Genomic DNA, 18,524 nt, shown 5'->3' on the forward strand with positions numbered 1-18,524 from the left:
ATGTCAACTGAAGTTCTGATAATTGCGAGCGAAGTGTAACTACCATTAATATGTAGAACAGTGAATTGTCAATACATTGTTATTTTCTTGGGGGGGCTTAAATAATAATAATAAAATGATAATTGTTTCCTATGTTATATTCAGAGAAATTATTGATCCATAAACCATATTAGCTAAACTATTTACTCTGTCGTACTTATGTCAATGCATAATTGCATTGGGGTCAAAATGACCACACATATGTAAAGTTGTAAAAAAAAGTGACATGCATCCGAGGGTTAAAGAAAACGCGTAGTTACAAAACACACAAATAATCACAAACTATCAAACGTCAAGTATCAAAATGTGTTTTAAACAAATCTGAAAAGAAACATGTTTCAAACGCTTTGTTTAAACATTTGAATTAACAAAGAAATATGTTTTAAACGGAGAAAACATATTGTTTGAAACACTTTGATTTGATCATGCTAACTCTGTTTCCATACAATCCTCCCAGTGAAGTCATTTCAATGTTCGGCTTCGTTGTGAAATGACAAGAACATTTGGAAATTTAGCAGCAAGCGCCCATACAGATCCTCCTGCCTGCAAATTTCAGAAGGTGAGAGATTATCAAGCTGAGCAAGAGCACACATTTCCACCTACAGTTTTCGTTGTGTTTGCTAATCGGGCTCAGTTTGTACCAAGCCTTTATAAAAAATAATATTAGACTCGTTTGTTGTTCCCCTCCACGGAAATCTTTAGTAAAAGGCGAAAGATTTTTGCGTATGAAGGGAAACCAGAGTTGTTTCCAGGCCACCAATTTTTCCTAGCCTATGTTGAAGTTCAATTCACTGCTCATGGGAACGTGTAGGTTCCGTAGGAAATTGCTGTTTTACTTGTTGAAACATAAAACCTTGTTTTGTGTGATTTTCGTTTCTTAAAACGAGAGAATAAAAATATAAATCCGTGCCGATTTCTAATTTGCGTCATGTGCACGGACCAACGTACACAAATGATAAACCGACAGCAAATTCTGCCATCTCTCGGCCACCATTTCAACTAGTGGGAACTTGTACTTTGGCAACAAATTCCATTTCACGAAGAATTTTCAGTTTACCTGTTCTCATATGCAACACGATTACACTTTCGGGTTTCTCCCACAGGCATGCTTAATAATGTTTCGTAAAGAAACCAAACCGAAGCAAGAAAGAAAATTACCGCAGTTATTTCGGTTGTGACGGGTCACTTTCATGTCATGCGATTCTTGCACGTATATATGTAGTGATGGAATCTCGAAATTTAGTATAGATTGGGCAATAGCCATGAATATAAAACAAGATAGTTCCGTGGAAATTACTTAACGTAATAATTCTCGGCATCAAAGCAAGTTACATTTCGACAATTGTAAATTAGAGAGAAAGAAATAAGTAAAAGGAATTTTGTGTTCCAAAATTTCCTATCATACGCTAACGACTTCTTTTTCACAATGTTACTTCCATACAGGGTTGGCAAATTTGTGTTCTCTTGTTTGTTTTAACATGCTTTTAATGTTGATTTGTCGAAAAGGATATATTTTTTTAAAAAAAATAAAACTTTTAAACAAAATGCCAAGATGACATTTTTTTTAGAATAATGAAAAATAATGTATTTGTAGAACATCCAAGGATTGATTGTGTTCATATTACAAGCAAACGCTTGACTAACTTCTTAAAATACACATTTATGTTAGTCTTAAATCTCGCCTGTACGCTGTTGGAGAAGCTCCAACTAATCCACAGTTTCCAGGCCCCAATGAGTCCAAGTGGTAGCTTCTGATTAATTATTATCGTGAATGGATCTAAATCTTAAACATCTGCATAAATCATAGCCATGAATTTTAAACGTGGCCCACGGTATTCATCACCATATGTGTGTTATTTGATGTACATTTTGAACCACTGAGCAGATTCTAATGCACAATAAAGAGAATGATACACATTTAACCCTCGGATGCATGTGTGGGGTCATTTTGACCCCACTGTCTGTTTATTTCCTGGTATTATAATAAAATCTAAATAAATAATTCTGATTTTCTCTGACATCTTACCATACTCCTTCAGCTATAGGAACATGTATAAATAAATTGCTTACAATTTATTTTAAATTATATTTTTTACGTTTTTTTAACAATACCCTTCCTTTCCATGTGTGGGGTCATTTTGACCCCAGCCTGAAAACAGCAGGAAAACATTCATAAAGGGAAATTGATCCTACATATTATGTTCAATTATGCCCAAACTAAACGCAATCATCTCAAGGTCAACCACATACCCTGCCATGACTCACTGCAAAGTGCGCATGCGCAGATGTATTTGGCGCGGATCGAGGCCAACTGAGAGAAGTTGGGATGTCCCTGTTCCTTAGCTTTTTATCAACAAATTCTTCAACCCGAAATACAAAGCAACCTTTGAAGTAAATCGTTTCGAAGACATCAGAAGACTGCTCTGATCTGATGACAAACATACTGGCGCTGCATGTCTGGAGACTGATCACATGGCTGCATTTCGATATATCTGGACACTTTTTATCAAAAACTGTAGCAGAATCATGGTGCCCGGCGCCTTTCTTACGATTGATGAACAGTTAGTGCCTTTCCGTGGGAGATGCCAGTTCGTGCAATACATAGGAAGCAAGCTAGCCAAATACGACATTAAGATCTTCTGGTTGTGCGATGCTGACAACTTTTACGCCAAAGACGGTCTAACCTATATTTGGTACGACAGCCAGGAGAGCCAATTCAAAAGATCCTCGTCAGCAACGTCGTGAAGAAACTGTGCTACACACTGCGGAACTCTGGAAGAAATATCACAACTGACCAATTATTCACAAGTCATGACTTGGCTAACGCTCTCCTGTTACAAAATGTAACCATTGTTGGAACAGTAAAGAAAAACAGACGTGAAATCCCACCTGCAGTTACCAATATCAAGACAAGACAGCCTTGCACATCACAATTCGCCTTCCATGAAAATGAGACCCTGGTAAGCTACGTGCCGGAGAAAAACAAGAGTGTTATTCTACTCAGCACCATGCATCATGACACACACATTGATGATGATTGTAAGAAGAAGTCAGAAATCATAAAGTTTTACAACCAAACAAAGAAGGGAGTGGACGCCATGGACAAACTGGTTCAAACATACACCTGCAGAATACAGACACGTCGATGGCAAATGTCCCTCTTCTATAATGTAATCAATGTAGGCGTTCTAAATGCATACACATGCTACTTGTCACAGCATTCTGATAACCATTCAGGCTTCAGTCACAGACGCCGTACGTTCCTTATCGAGTGTGCGAATGAGTTGATTCTTCCTCACATGCGGGGAAGTGCCAAAGCTTGAACCTGAAGAAACCAGTAACCGAGGCAATGAAACTTTGCGGCGTAGTAAAGTAAGGCAGGCACAGAGACTGTAGGATAGATCTTCAAAGAGAAGAGTAAGATGCCAGGTCTGCACAAGACAAGAGGGCAGGAAGACGACGGAACGTTGCAGAAGATGTGGGAAACCTGTGTGCAAGGTCCACAGCAGTGTGATAGTGATGTGCTCAGAATAAGAGTGAGGTGTATTTGATTGCCATGAGAGGCCGGAAATTTATTTATTTATTTTCTATTATTTTTTTATTTTATTTTTCTTTTAATTTATTTGTTCTAGATAAAATAATATTTAGGGCTGTATTGTGTTATCTTTAAAATACTGTTTCTCATGTCAACTGAAGTTCTGATAATTGCGAGCGAAGTGTAACTACCATTAATATGTAGAACAGTGAATTGTCAATACATTGTTATTTTCTTGGGGGGGCTTAAATAATAATAATAAAATGATAATTGTTTCCTATGTTATATTCAGAGAAATTATTGATCCATAAACCATATTAGCTAAACTATTTACTCTGTCGTACTTATTTCAATGCATAATTGCATTGGGGTCAAAATGACCACACATATGTAAAGTTGTAAAAAAAAGTGACATGCATCCGAGGGTTAAAGAAAACGCGTAGTTACAAAACACACAAATAATCACAAACTATCAAACGTCAAGTATCAAAATGTGTTTTAAACAAATCTGAAAAGAAACATGTTTCAAACGCTTTGTTTAAACATTTGAATTAACAAAGAAATATGTTTTAAACGGAAAAACCATATTGTTCAAAACACTTCGTTTTGATCATGCTAACTCTGTTTCCATACAATCCTCCCAGTGAAGTCATTTCCATGTTCGGCTTCGTTGTGAAATGACAAGAACATTTGGAAATTTAGCAGCAAGCGCCCATACAGATCCTCCTGCCTGCAAATTTCAGAAGGTGAGAGATTATCAAGCTGAGCAAGAGCACACATTTCCACCTACAGTTTTCGTTGTGTTTGCTAATCGGGCTCAGTTTGTACCAAGCCTTTATAAAAAATAATATTAGACTCGTTTGTTGTTCCCCTCCACGGAAATCTTTAGTAAAAGGCGAAAGATTTTTGCGTATGAAGGGAAACCAGAGTTGTTTCCAGGCCACCAATTTTTCCTAGCCTATGTTGAAGTTCAATTCACTGCGCATGGGAACGTGTAGGTTTCGTAGGAAATTGCTGTTTTACTTGTTGAAACATAAAACCTCGTTTTGTGTGATTTTCGTTTCTTAAAACGAGAGAATAAAAATATAAATCCGTGCCGATTTCTAATTTGCGTCATGTGCACGGACCAACGTACACAAATGATAAACCGACAGCAAATTCTGCCATCTCTCGGCCACCATTTCAACTAGTGGGAACTTGCACTTTGGCAACAAATTCCATTTCACGAAGAATTTTCAGTTTACCTGTTCTCATATGCAACACGATTACACTTTCGGGTTTCTCCCACAGGCATGCTTAATAATGTTTCGTAAAGAAACCAAACCGAAGCAAGAAAGAAAATTACCGCAGTTATTTCGGTTGTGACGGGTCACTTTAATGTCATGCGATTCTTGCACGTATATATGTAGTGATGGAATCTCGAAATTTAGTATAGATTGGGAAATAACCATGAATATAAAACAAGATAGTTCCGTGGAAATTACTTAACGTAATAATTCTCGGCATCAAAGCAAGTTACATTTCGACAATTGTAAATTAGAGAGAAAGAAATAAGTAAAAGGAATTTTGTGTTCCAAAATTTCCTATCATACGCTAACGACTTCTTTTTCACAATGTTACTTCCATACAGGGTTGGCAAATTTGTGTTCTCTTGTTTGTTTTAACATGCTTTTAATGTTGATTTGTCGAAAAGGATATATTTTTTTTTAAAAAATAAAACTTTTAAACAAAATGCCAAGATGACATTTTTTTTAGAATAATGAAAAATAATGTATTTGTAGAACATCCAAGGATTGATTGTGTTCATATTACAAGCAAACGCTTGACTAACTTCTTAAAATACACATTTATGTTAGTCTTAAATCTCGCCTGTACGCTGTTGGAGAAGCTCCCACTAATCCACAGTTTCCAGGCCCCACTGAGTCCAAGTGGTAGCTTCTGATTAATTATTATCGTGAATGGATCTAAATCTTAAACATCTGCATAAATCATAGCCATGAATTTTAAACGTGGCCCACGGTATTCATCACCATATGTGTGTTATTTGATGTACATTTTGAACCACTGAGCAGATTCTAATGCACAATAAAGAGAATGATACACATTTAACCCTCGGATGCATGTGTGGGGTCATTTTGACCCTACTGTCTGTTTATTTCCTGGTATTATAATAAAATCTAAATAAATAATTCTGATTTTCTCTGACATCTTACCATACTCCTTCAGCTATAGGAACATGTATAAATAAATTGCTTACAATTTATTTTAAATTATATTTTTTACGTTTTTTTAACAATACCCTTCCTTTCCATGTGTGGGGTCATTTTGACCCCAGCCTGAAAACAGCAGGAAAACATTCATAAAGGGAAATTGATCCTACATATTATGTTCAATTATGCCCATACTAAACGCAATCATCTCAAGGTCAACCACATACCCTGCCATGACTCACTGCAAAGTGCGCATGCGCAGATGTATTTGGCGCGGATCGAGGCCAACTGAGAGAAGTTGGGATGTCCCTGTTCCTTAGCTTTTTATCAACAAATTCTTCAACCCGAAATACAAAGCAACCTTTGAAGTAAATCGTTTCGAAGACATCAGAAGACTGCTCTGATCTGATGACAAACATACTGGCGCTGCATGTCTGGAGACTGATCACATGGCTGCATTTCGATATATCTGGACACTTTTTATCAAAAACTGTAGCAGAATCATGGTGCCCGGCGCCTTTCTTACGATTGATGAACAGTTAGTGCCTTTCCGTGGGAGATGCCAGTTCGTGCAATACATAGGAAGCAAGCTAGCCAAATACGACATTAAGATCTTCTGGTTGTGCGATGCTGACAACTTTTACGCCAAAGACGGTCTAACCTATATTTGGTACGACAGCCAGGAGAGCCAATTCAAAAGATCCTCGTCAGCAACGTCGTGAAGAAACTGTGCTACACACTGCGGAACTCTGGAAGAAATATCACAACTGACCAATTATTCACAAGTCATGACTTGGCTAACGCTCTCCTGTTACAAAATGTAACCATTGTTGGAACAGTAAAGAAAAACAGACGTGAAATCCCACCTGCAGTTACCAATATCAAGACAAGACAGCCTTGCACATCACAATTCGCCTTCCATGAAAATGAGACCCTGGTAAGCTACGTGCCGGAGAAAAACAAGAGTGTTATTCTACTCAGCACCATGCATCATGACACACACATTGATGATGATTGTAAGAAGAAGTCAGAAATCATAAAGTTTTACAACCAAACAAAGAAGGGAGTGGACGCCATGGACAAACTGGTTCAAACATACACCTGCAGAATACAGACACGTCGATGGCAAATGTCCCTCTTCTATAATGTAATCAATGTAGGCGTTCTAAATGCATACACATGCTACTTGTCACAGCATTCTGATAACCATTCAGGCTTCAGTCACAGACGCCGTACGTTCCTTATCGAGTGTGCGAATGAGTTGATTCTTCCTCACATGCGGGGAAGTGCCAAAGCTTGAACCTGAAGAAACCAGTAACCGAGGCAATGAAACTTTGCGGCGTAGTAAAGTAAGGCAGGCACAGAGACTGTAGGATAGATCTTCAAAGAGAAGAGTAAGATGCCAGGTCTGCACAAGACAAGAGGGCAGGAAGACGACGGAACGTTGCAGAAGATGTGGGAAACCTGTGTGCAAGGTCCACAGCAGTGTGATAGTGATGTGCTCAGAATAAGAGTGAGGTGTATTTGATTGCCATGAGAGGCCGGAAATTTATTTATTTATTTTCTATTATTTTTTTATTTTATTTTTCTTTTAATTTATTTGTTCTAGATAAAATAATATTTAGGGCTGTATTGTGTTATCTTTAAAATACTGTTTCTCATGTCAACTGAAGTTCTGATAATTGCGAGCGAAGTGTAACTACCATTAATATGTAGAACAGTGAATTGTCAATACATTGTTATTTTCTTGGGGGGGCTTAAATAATAATAATAAAATGATAATTGTTTCCTATGTTATATTCAGAGAAATTATTGATCCATAAACCATATTAGCTAAACTATTTACTCTGTCGTACTTATTTCAATGCATAATTGCATTGGGGTCAAAATGACCACACATATGTAAAGTTGTAAAAAAAAGTGACATGCATCCGAGGGTTAAAGAAAACGCGTAGTTACAAAACACACAAATAATCACAAACTATCAAACGTCAAGTATCAAAATGTGTTTTAAACAAATCTGAAAAGAAACATGTTTCAAACGCTTTGTTTAAACATTTGAATTAACAAAGAAATATGTTTTAAACGGAGAAACCATATTGTTTGAAACACTTTGATTTGATCATGCTAACTCTGTTTCCATACAATCCTCCCAGTGAAGTCATTTCAATGTTCGGCTTCGTTGTGAAATGACAAGAACATTTGGAAATTTAGCAGCAAGCGCCCATACAGATCCTCCTGCCTGCAAATTTCAGAAGGTGAGAGATTATCAAGCTGAGCAAGAGCACACATTTCCACCTACAGTTTTCGTTGTGTTTGCTAATCGGGCTCAGTTTGTACCAAGCCTTTATAAAAAATAATATTAGACTCGTTTGTTGTTCCCCTCCACGGAAATCTTTAGTAAAAGGCGAAAGATTTTTGCGTATGAAGGGAAACCAGAGTTGTTTCCAGGCCACCAATTTTTCCTAGCCTATGTTGAAGTTCAATTCACTGCTCATGGGAACGTGTAGGTTCCGTAGGAAATTGCTGTTTTACTTGTTGAAACATAAAACCTCGTTTTCTGTGATTTTCGTTTCTTAAAACGAGAGAATAAAAATATAAATCCGTGCCGGTTTCTAATTTGCGTCATGTGCACGGACCAACGTACACAAATGATACACCGACAGCAAATTCTGCCATCTCTCGGCCACCATTTCAACTAGTGGGAACTTGTACTTTGGCAACAAATTCCATTTCACGAAGAATTTTCAGTTTACCTGTTCTCATATGCAACACGATTACACTTTCGGGTTTCTCCCACAGGCATGCTTAATAATGTTTCGTAAAGAAACCAAACCGAAGCAAGAAAGAAAATTACCGCAGTTATTTCGGTTGTGACGGGTCACTTTCATGTCATGCGATTCTTGCACGTATATATGTAGTGATGGAATCTCGAAATTTACTATAGATTGGGCAATAGCCATGAATATAAAACAAGATAGTTCGGTGGAAATTACTTAACGTAATAATTCTCGGCATCAAAGCAAGTTACATTTCGACAATTGTTAATTAGAGAGAAAGAAATAAGTAAAAGGAATTTTGTGTTCCTAAATTTCCAATCATACGCTAACGACTTCTTTTTCACAATGTTACTTCCATACAGGGTTGGCAAATTTGTGTTCTTTTGTTTGTTTTAACATGCTTTTAATGTTGATTTGTCGAAAAGGATATATTTTTTTTTAAAACATAAAACTTTTAAACAAAATGCCAAGATGACATTTTTTTAAGAATAATGAAAAATAATGTATCTGTAGAACATCCAAGGATTGATTGTGTTCATATTACAAGCAAACGCTTGACTAACTTCTTAAAATACACATTTATGTTAGTCTTAAATCTCGCCTGTACGCTGTTCGAGAAGCTCCCACTAATCCACAGTTTCCAGGCCCCACTGAGTCCAAGTGGTAGCTTCTGATTAATTATCATCGTGAATGGATCTAAATCTTAAACATCTGCATAAATCATAGCCATGAATTTTAAACGTGGCCCACCTTATTCATCACCATATGTGTGATATTTGATGTAAATTTTGAACCACTGAGCAGATTCTAATGCACAATAAAGAGAATGATACTCATTTAAAGAAAACGCGTTTTTACAAAACACACAAATAATCACAAACTATCAAACGTCAAGTATCAAAATGTGTTTTAAACAAATCTGAAAAGAGAAATGTTTCAAACGCCTTGTTTAAACATTTGAAATAAACAAAGAAATATGTTTTAAACGGAGAAAACATATTGTTTAAAACACTTTGTTTTGATCATGCTAACTCTGTTTCCATCCAATCCTCCCTGTGAAGTCATTTCCATGTTCGGCTTCGTTGTGAAATGACAAGAGCATTTGGAAATTTAGCAGCAAGCGCCCATACAGATCCTCCTGCCTGCAAATTTAAGAAGGTGAGAGATTATCATGCTGAGCAAGAGCACACATTTCCACCTACAGTTTTCGTTGTGTTTGCTAATCGGGCTCAGTTTGTACCAAGGCTTTATAAAAAATAATATTAGACTCGTTTGTTGTTCCCCTCCACGGAAATCTTTAGTAAAAGGCGAAAGATTATTGCGTATGAAGGGAAACCAGAGTTGTTTCCAGGCCTTTTTTTTTTTTTTTTTTTTTTTTTTTTTTTTTTTTTTTTTCGTTCATCCGTTTATAGGGTTATGTCCCTCTCTTCGGTACGTGCTGATACTTTTAAATATATAATAATAATAATAGATAGGCTAAGTGCACTTTTTCTATTTTTGGAATTATGAAATGAACACTAACCTGGTCTTGAAATGACCTTGGATTTTCATGCTATATTATATAACACCCTACTTTCATTCTTATGTTAGTAAATAAATACCCTTTCTTGTAGTTTGATTATTAGTTGCAATATGAAGGGTATAAATGTGGTCGTAGTTGTGGTGGATGATGAATGGTGTATAGTACATAATCAGGATGTCTGGGCCCGATGGTCAGAGTATACAGAGTTAAAAGATGTTGTAATGGAGTATACAATCTGTACGGGTAGCAGTCGTGTATTGCATCTTCACGGATTGTGTGAACCAACGGTGGGTGTTCTTTGTTCATCCTGTTATTTATATATTCTTTTCGCAATGCCTCTAGGTGAAGTGTTATATGTGGAAAACGTATTTGTGTATATAAGAGTCGAGTTGGACTTGGTAGTTTGATTCTGTATGCCAGTCGACATGCATGTCTCTCTATGATTTGTAGTCGTTCATAGAACGAGTCCTCTGCTGAGAGCCATGCTGTGTGTCCATACGTAAGTACGGGCCGAAGAAAGGCCAGATAGGTATTTAGGAGGATGTTTGCTCGAAGTCCCCAGTTCGTGCCGACAAGTCTCTTCATCAGCTGTAGTCTGTTTTTGGCTTTCTTTTTGATGTTCTGCAGGTGTGGTGTCCATGTTAGTTTTGTGTCAAATATGACACCAAGGTATTTGACGCTGTTGGTAGGTATTATGCGTGTGCCACGGATCTTAAGATCTAACAGACTTGGATTTCTTTGTATCCGTGAGCGACATCCTGTAGGAAGAAATATTATGGCTTGAGTTTTTGCGCTATTGATGGTGAGTCTCCAAGTGTCGCACCATCGTTGAAATACATTAATAGCTGGTTGCATAATGCGATTTATTGCTTGAATTGTAGAACCACAAGCCAGTAGAGCTGTATCATCAGCGTATTGGTATGTTGACACCTCAGAGAATGTTGGCATATCTGCGACATAAAGTAAGTAGAGCAGTGGAGATAAAACCGATCCTTGCGGTACTCCGGCGTTCAAGAAGATAGGGTGAGACATATTGTTATTTATTGTTACATATGCCATTCGGTTGGTAAGAAAGTTGAAAATTAAACGAATGTAACAGAGAGGAAGGCGAAACTTATGCAGTTTATATATGAGGCCGGTGTGCCACACTTTATCGAATGCCTTTTCAAGATCGAATAGTATTAAACAAGAGGGTTTAGATGTATTGTACTGGTTGTAGATTCGATTTGAGAGTCTTAGTAGGTTATCCAAGACGCTAAAGTGTGGCCTAAATCCGGCTTGGTGTATCGGGAGAAAATTATTTGACCATAAGTGAGAGTGTAATCGGCGGACTAAAATTTTTTCAAGGATTTTGCTGAGTATTGATGTTAGTTGTATAGGTCTATAGCATTTTGGATCTGTACGATCTTTATCAGGTTTCGGAAACATGAGTACTTTCGACACTTTCCATTCGACAGGGTAATATCCAGTGCGAAGGATTAAGTTGTATATCAAGGCGAGAAATGACAACATTGCTAGTGGAGCTTTCTTTATCAAAACATATGTTATGGAATCAAACCCTGGGGCAGTGTTTCTTTTGTTTCGGACTGCGTTTGTTATATCATCTGTGGTAATTAAAGTAGTAAGAGGGTGATTTGCGTTGATAGCATGATGAGGGCTGGGTTGCAGTTGTCTATTTTCAGGATGTACCTTCCTTGTTATTTGAGATTCTAATCTGCTATTAGGAGCAAGCGGAAGCGGAGGAGTAAATGTGTCTTGGAGAATTTGTGCAAATTCATTTGCCTTTTCGTAATCATTTGTAAGAGCTTGTTGTTGTGAGAGAAGAGGATACGTAGTACTTGTATGTTTTCCTGTAAGCATATGAAATCGTTTCCAGAATTTGCTAGGATGGCTTTCAGCATCAAGGTGATTGCAAGTGTTTATCCACTGACGTTGTTTGTGTGCCTTTATGTAGTTATGGACAGTTCTTATCCATTGACGGTGAACTCGCAGACATTCAGGATTCCCTGTTTGTACGTATTCCCGATAGGCACGACGTGATGCAGTCACTAGATGAAGGTATTTAGGTGGTAATTTAGGTTTAAAACTGTTCACAGTTATCTGTGGTATATGTGTACTTGCTGCTTGTTTGACTTCTGACGTGATGTTTTCTACAGCCTTATCTAGTTCGTTAGAGTTCGTTGGAGGGGTGAAATTTTGAAAGACAGTGGAGAGATCTTCTCGATAACCTTCCCAATTTGCTCTGTTATAATCATAGATCCGCTTTGGAGGAACCTGTTTGTGTTGAGTATAGTGGTGCACTGGTAGAGTTATTTTAATTGGTGCATGATCACTTCCTATCGGTGCTAGGACTTCTATGTTAATTTTGTCAGCTAAGGAAGGTGATACAAAAACTACATCGGGGGTTGTGTTACTCTCTGGACGAGTTGCAGATGGTAAATCTTGAAATATACCTGTAGTATTGTTATCGATGGTAGTGTGGAAAGCTGTCCGTTCTGCATTTGTTCGACTATGTATATTAATATCAGCTAGTATGAAGTAGTGACGGTATGTAGAAGCGATATAAAGAAAGAAGTCCGTAGGTAGAGGGCTAGTGGGTCGTATATATACAGTAGCCAATGTCACATTTATACTTTTGAGATAAAGTGTGGCAATAGAATATTCCAAGGTATGGTAATTGAGGTGGTAATATATTTGTTCTATAGGGAAATTTTGGCTTGATCCCTAGGGCTACTCCACCACATAATCGTTGCGCCGTTGTAGGACCAGGTGTATGTAGCAAGGAATACCTGGGTATGTAAAGGGGTGTGGCTTTGGGGATACGGGTTTCATTCAGTGCAAAGAAATGAATGTCTTCTTCCAGGGGAAGTTCCTGGAATATAGCTTTATGTTTCGGTAGAGAACGGATGTTCATAAATAGGAAATTATATTGTATATAGCCCGCCATAATTATATAAATAACAGTTAGGTTTCTAAACTTCAGTTTCCAGTGGTACAATTTGAAAATGTACATGTGGACCAGAATATGTAGCGAACAGGTGGACACGAAAAAGAGTCTTAGCTGTCTGTACTATCTGTTGTAATATATGTTGGCGTAGAAATGGGTGGATATTTTGTAGGGTTAATGTTTGAAATCTAAGTAGATCTTCAACAGTCACTGGTTGTTTCAGAGAGTTCTGTGGTGGAGTTGTAGAGTCCATAGTTCTTAATGGTACAGTTAGGTCAGGGCGTGAGGCTTCGGGGTTTGGGCGTGCAGTACAACGGTAACTATATGAGGGATGAGCCTGTTTGCACGTGTTACATTTGGGTGGTGCATTCAGATTTGTGCACTCTTTAGTCGTGTGTTGGCCAGAACAATAGCCACAGATAGGTGTTTCGGGGCAATTTGCCGTAGTGTGGACGTTGTATTTCTGGCAGCGTTCACATCGTAACGGAAGAGGTGCCCTTGAATGCGATGGTTCAACCCTATGTCGTTGGCGATATATATAAGCCCCTTCATGAAGTAAGCGATCGATTGTGCTGGAACAATCTGTTATTACTCGCATCAGGTAAGTTGGTCCGTTGTTGTTTTGGATTCGAACGCATTTTATAACTTCATGCCCTTCCAAACGTAGTTCTTCTAATACTTCTTGGTCAGCGAGTGCTGGATCTACGCCTTTAATAACGACTGACATATGAGGTGGTTTGTTTGGGGGTGGTGATTGTTTGGCAGTTTTGGGTGTCAGTTGGGATAGAGCAGCCTGTGGTCCAAAAATTTCGAACGAAACTTTGTTTCTCAAAGTGGATAGAAATTGCGGATCTCTGGATTTTATAATGATGCCATTTCTGGTGAATATAATTTGTTCTACTTGTGCTCGGGGGAGGTATTTTTGTAATTGTTGAAGGAGTAACTTAGAAGTTCTGTACTTGGGATCGTAATTTTGTAGTAGGAAGTTGTAGACAGTGGTATTTTCTTCAGTTCGGCCATCAATTTGTGTGGTATCTCTGGGATTTAACTTTGGATTGCGTGTTTGTTCGTGGTATTTTTGCTTCTTTTGTTGTTGGAGAGGGGATCGAGAGCGATCCCTAGCCGTCTTTGAATCAGCTGAGGTGCTTCTTGATTTTCCTCGGTCTTGTTTTTGTATGTTCCTGTCTCGAGCGTGTGCACCCCCAACTTGTTGGGGGAGTCCTTTATGCATGGTGAACACAGGGAGGACACCTACCGATACTTATCTTAAAATCAACAAGGCGGAAACAACAATGAGAAACAGAGTGACAAGTGCTGCAAACGGGAATTGCGTGCACAGTTTGCTCCAGATATAACTGGGTGGCAAACACAGGTTGCTCCTGTACAAGCACGTGTTGCAAGCGTGGGTTGCAAAACACGGTTTGCTTCAAAATAAGCAGTATTGATACCTCTAAGTCCTGTGCCCTGGAGGATTAGTTACTGGTGACCAGAGCTCCACCGTTGAAAGTTTGGGGCTACAACCTAGTTGCGGCCACCTGAAAAGTGTCGTTCGAGCTAGATATCCCTTCGCAGCAAGGCGTTCAACAATGTACCTCGGAAACACCAAACCACTGTATAGACTGCAATTACCTCCAGTCGTCCGTTCCAAACGTACTGAAATTACAGTCACAGCGAATGTTCCAAGGGGGTTTTCTCTCGACGCACTGACGTTTCCAGGCCACCAATTTTTCCTAGCCTATGTTGCAGTTCAATTCACTGCTCATGGGAACGTGTAGGTTCCGTAGGAAATTGCTGTTTTACTTGTTGAAACATAAAACCTCGTTTTGTGTGATTTTCGTTTCTTTAAACGAGAGAATAAGGATATAAATCCGTGCCGATTTCTAATTTGCGTCATGTGCAGGGACCAACGTACACAAATGATAAACCGACAGCAAATTCTGCCATCTCTCGGCCATCATATCAACTAGTGGGAACTTGTACTTTGGCAACAAATTCCATTTCACGAAGAATTTTCAGTTTACCTGTTCTCATATGCAAGACGATTACACTTTCGGGTTTCTCCCACAGGCATGCTTAATAATGTTTCGTAAAGAAACCAAACCGAAGCAAGAAAGAAAATTACCGCAGTTATTTCGGTTGTGACGGGTCACTTTAATGTCATGCGATTCTTGCACGTATATATGTAGTGAAGGAATCTCGAAATTTAGTATAGATTGGGAAATAGCCATGAATATAAAACAAGATAGTTCCGTGGAAATTACTTAATTTAATAATTCTCGGCATCAAAGCAAGTTACATTTCGACAATTGTAAATTAGAGAGAAAAAAATAAGTAAAAGGAATTTTGTGTTCCAAAATTTCCTATCATACGCTAACGACTTCTTTTTCACAATGTTACTTCCATACAGGGTTGGCAAATTTGTGTTCTTTTGTTTGTTTTAACATGCTTTTAATGTTGATTTGTCGAAAAGTATATATTTTTTTTTAAAAAAATAAAACTTTTAAACAAAATGCCAAGATGACATTTTTTTAAGAATAATGAAAAATAATGTATCTGTAGAACATCCAAGGATTGATTGTGTTCATATTACAAGCAAACGCTTGACTAACTTCTTAAAATACACATTTATGTTAGTCTTAAATCTCGCCTGTACGCTGTTCGAGAAGCTCCAACTAATCCACAGTTTCCAGGCCCCACTGAGTCCAAGTGGTAGCTTCTGATTAATTATCATCGTGAATGGATCTAAATCTTAAACATCTGCATAAATCATAGCCATGAATTTTAAACGTGGCCCACGGTATTCATCACCATATGTGTGTTATTTGATGTACATTTTGAACCAATGAGAAGATTCTAATGCACAATAAAGAGAATGATACTCATTTAAAGAAAACGCGTAGTTACAAAACACACAAATAATCACAAACTATCAAACGTCAAGTATCAAAATGTGTTTTAAACAAATCTGAAAAGAAAAATGTTTCAAACGCTTTGTTTAAACATTTGAAATAAACAAAGAAATATGTTTTAAACGGAGAAAACATATTGTTTAAAACACTTTGTTTTGATCATGCTAACTCTATTTCCATACAATCCTCCCTGTGAAGTCATTTCCATGTTCGGCTTCGTTGTGAAATGACAAGAGCATTTGGAAATTTAGCAGCAAGCGCCCATACAGATCCTCCTGCCTGCAAATTTCAGAAGGTGAGACATTATCAAGAGCACACATTTCCACCTACAGTTTTCGTTGTGTTTGCTAATCGGGCTCAGTTTGTACCAAGGCTTTATAAAAAATAATATTAGACTCGTTTGTTGTTCCCCTCCACGGAAATCTTTAGTAAAAGGCGAAAGATTATTGCGTATGAAGGGAAACCAGAGTTGTTTCCAGGCCACCAATTTTTCCTAGCCTATGTTGCAGTTCAATTCACTGCTCATGGGAACGTGTAGGTTCCGTAGGAAATTGCTGTTTTACTTGTTGAAACATAAAACCTCGTTTTGTGTGATTTTCGTTTCTTAAAACGAGAGAATAAGGATATAAATCCGTACCGATTTCTAATTTGCGTCATGTGCACGGACCAACATACACAAATGATAAACCGACAGCAAATTCTGCCATCTCTCGGCCACCATTTCAACTAGTGGGAACTTGCACTTTGGCAACAAATTTCATTTCACGAAGAATTTTCAGTTTACCTGTTCTCATATGCAAGACTATTACACTTTCGGGTTTCTCCCACAGGCATGCTTAATAATGTTTCGTAAAGAAACCAAACCGAAGCAAGAAAGAAAATTACCGCAGTTATTTCGGTTGTGACGGGTCACTTTCATGTCATGCGATTCTTGCACTTATATATGTAGTGATGGAATCTCGAAATTTAGTATAGATTGGGCAATAGCCATGAATATAAAACAAGATAGTTCCGTGGAAATTACTTAACGTAATAATTCTCGGCATCAAAGCAAGTTACATTTCGACAATTGTAAATTAGAGAGAAATAAGTAAGTAAAAGGAATTTTGTGTTCCAAAATTTCCTATCATACGCTAACAACTTCTTTTTCACAATGTTACTTCCATACAGGGTTGGCAAATTTGTGTTCTTTCGTTTGTTTTAACATGCTTTTAATGTTGATTTGTAAAAAAGGATATATTTTTTTTAAAAAAAATAAAACTTTTAAACAAAATGCCAAGATGACATTTTTTTAAGAATAATGAAAAATAATGTATCTGTAGAACATCCAAGGATTGATTGTGTTCATATTACAAGCAAACGCTTGACTAACTTCTTAAAATACACATTTATGTTAGTCTTAAATCTCGCCTGTACGCTGTTCGAGAAGCTCCAACTAATTCACAGTTTCCAGGCCCCACTGAGTCCAAGTGGTAGCTTCTGATTAATTATCATCGTGAATGGATCTAAATCTTAAACATCTGCATAAATCGTAGCCATGAATTTTAAACGTGGCCCACGGTATTCATCACCAGATGTGTGTTATTTGATGTACATTTTGAACCACTGAGCAGATTCTAATGCACAATGAAGAGAATGATACACATTTAAAGAAAACGCGTAGTTACAAAACACACAAATAATCACAAACTATCAAACATCAAGTATCAAAATGTGTTTTAAACAAATCTGAAAAGAAACATGTTTCAAACCTTTGTTTAAACATTTGAAATAAACAAACAAAAATGTTTTAAACGGAGAAAACATATTGTTTAAAACACTTAGTTTTGATCATGCTAACTCTATTTCCATACAATCCTCCCTGTGAAGTCATTTCCATGTTCGGCTTCGTTGTGAAATGACAAGAGCATTTGGAAATTTAGCAGCAAGCGCCCATACAGATTATCCTGCCTGCAAATTTCAGAAGGTGAGAGATTATCAAGCTGAGCAAGAGCACACAATTCCACCTACAGTTTTCGTTGTGTTTGCTAATCGGGCTCAGTTTGTACCAAGCCTTTATAAAAAATAATATTAGACTCGTTTGTTGTTCCCCTCCACGGAAATCTTTAGTAAAAGGCGAAAGATTTTTGCGTATGAAGGGAAACCAGAGTTGTTTCCAGGCCACCAATTTTTCCTAGCCTATGTTGCAGTTCAATTCACTGCTCATGGGAACGTGTAGGTTCCGTAGGAAATTGCTGTTTTACTTGTTGAAACATAAAACCTCGTTTTGTGTGATTTTCGTTTCTTTAAACGAGAGAATAAGGATATAAATCCGTGCCGATTTCTAATTTGCGTCATTTGCAGGGACCAACATACACAAATGATAAACCGACAGCAAATTCTGCCATCTCTCGGCCACCATATCAACTAGTGGGAACTTGTACTTTGGCAACAAATTCCATTTCACGAAGAATTTTCAGTTTACCTGTTCTCATATGCAAGACGATTACACTTTCGGGTTTCTCCCACAGGCATGCTTAATAATGTTTCGTAAAGAAACCAAACCGAAGCAAGAAAGAAAATTACCGCAGTTATTTCGGTTG

The 18,524-nt window shown here is 37.7% G+C and overlaps 6 non-coding genes across 6 annotated transcripts; all 6 read right to left on the minus strand.

The window, feature by feature from the left end:
• Positions 1 to 666: 666 nt before the first annotated feature.
• On the minus strand, positions 667 to 784 carry LOC145997586 (U5 spliceosomal RNA). The gene has a single exon (XR_014442987.1). It is a non-coding gene; the product is annotated as a U5 spliceosomal RNA (small nuclear RNA).
• Positions 785 to 4,388: 3,604 nt separating this feature from the next.
• LOC145997588 (U5 spliceosomal RNA) lies at positions 4,389 to 4,506 on the minus strand. The gene has a single exon (XR_014442989.1). It is a non-coding gene; the product is annotated as a U5 spliceosomal RNA (small nuclear RNA).
• A 3,604-nt stretch (positions 4,507 to 8,110) lies between these two features.
• LOC145997589 (U5 spliceosomal RNA) lies at positions 8,111 to 8,228 on the minus strand. The gene has a single exon (XR_014442990.1). It is a non-coding gene; the product is annotated as a U5 spliceosomal RNA (small nuclear RNA).
• A 1,563-nt stretch (positions 8,229 to 9,791) lies between these two features.
• Positions 9,792 to 9,908, minus strand: LOC145997760 (U5 spliceosomal RNA). The gene has a single exon (XR_014443154.1). It is a non-coding gene; the product is annotated as a U5 spliceosomal RNA (small nuclear RNA).
• Positions 9,909 to 16,297: 6,389 nt separating this feature from the next.
• On the minus strand, positions 16,298 to 16,414 carry LOC145997761 (U5 spliceosomal RNA). The gene has a single exon (XR_014443155.1). It is a non-coding gene; the product is annotated as a U5 spliceosomal RNA (small nuclear RNA).
• A 1,562-nt stretch (positions 16,415 to 17,976) lies between these two features.
• LOC145997590 (U5 spliceosomal RNA) lies at positions 17,977 to 18,094 on the minus strand. Its single transcript, XR_014442991.1, has one exon. It is a non-coding gene; the product is annotated as a U5 spliceosomal RNA (small nuclear RNA).
• Positions 18,095 to 18,524: the final 430 nt, after the last annotated feature.

The sequence above is a fragment of the Lepisma saccharinum genome, chromosome 13 (genome assembly GCF_977018435.1).
Source record: "Lepisma saccharinum chromosome 13, izLepSacc3.1, whole genome shotgun sequence".
Classification (NCBI taxonomy): Eukaryota; Metazoa; Arthropoda; class Insecta; order Zygentoma; family Lepismatidae; genus Lepisma; species Lepisma saccharinum.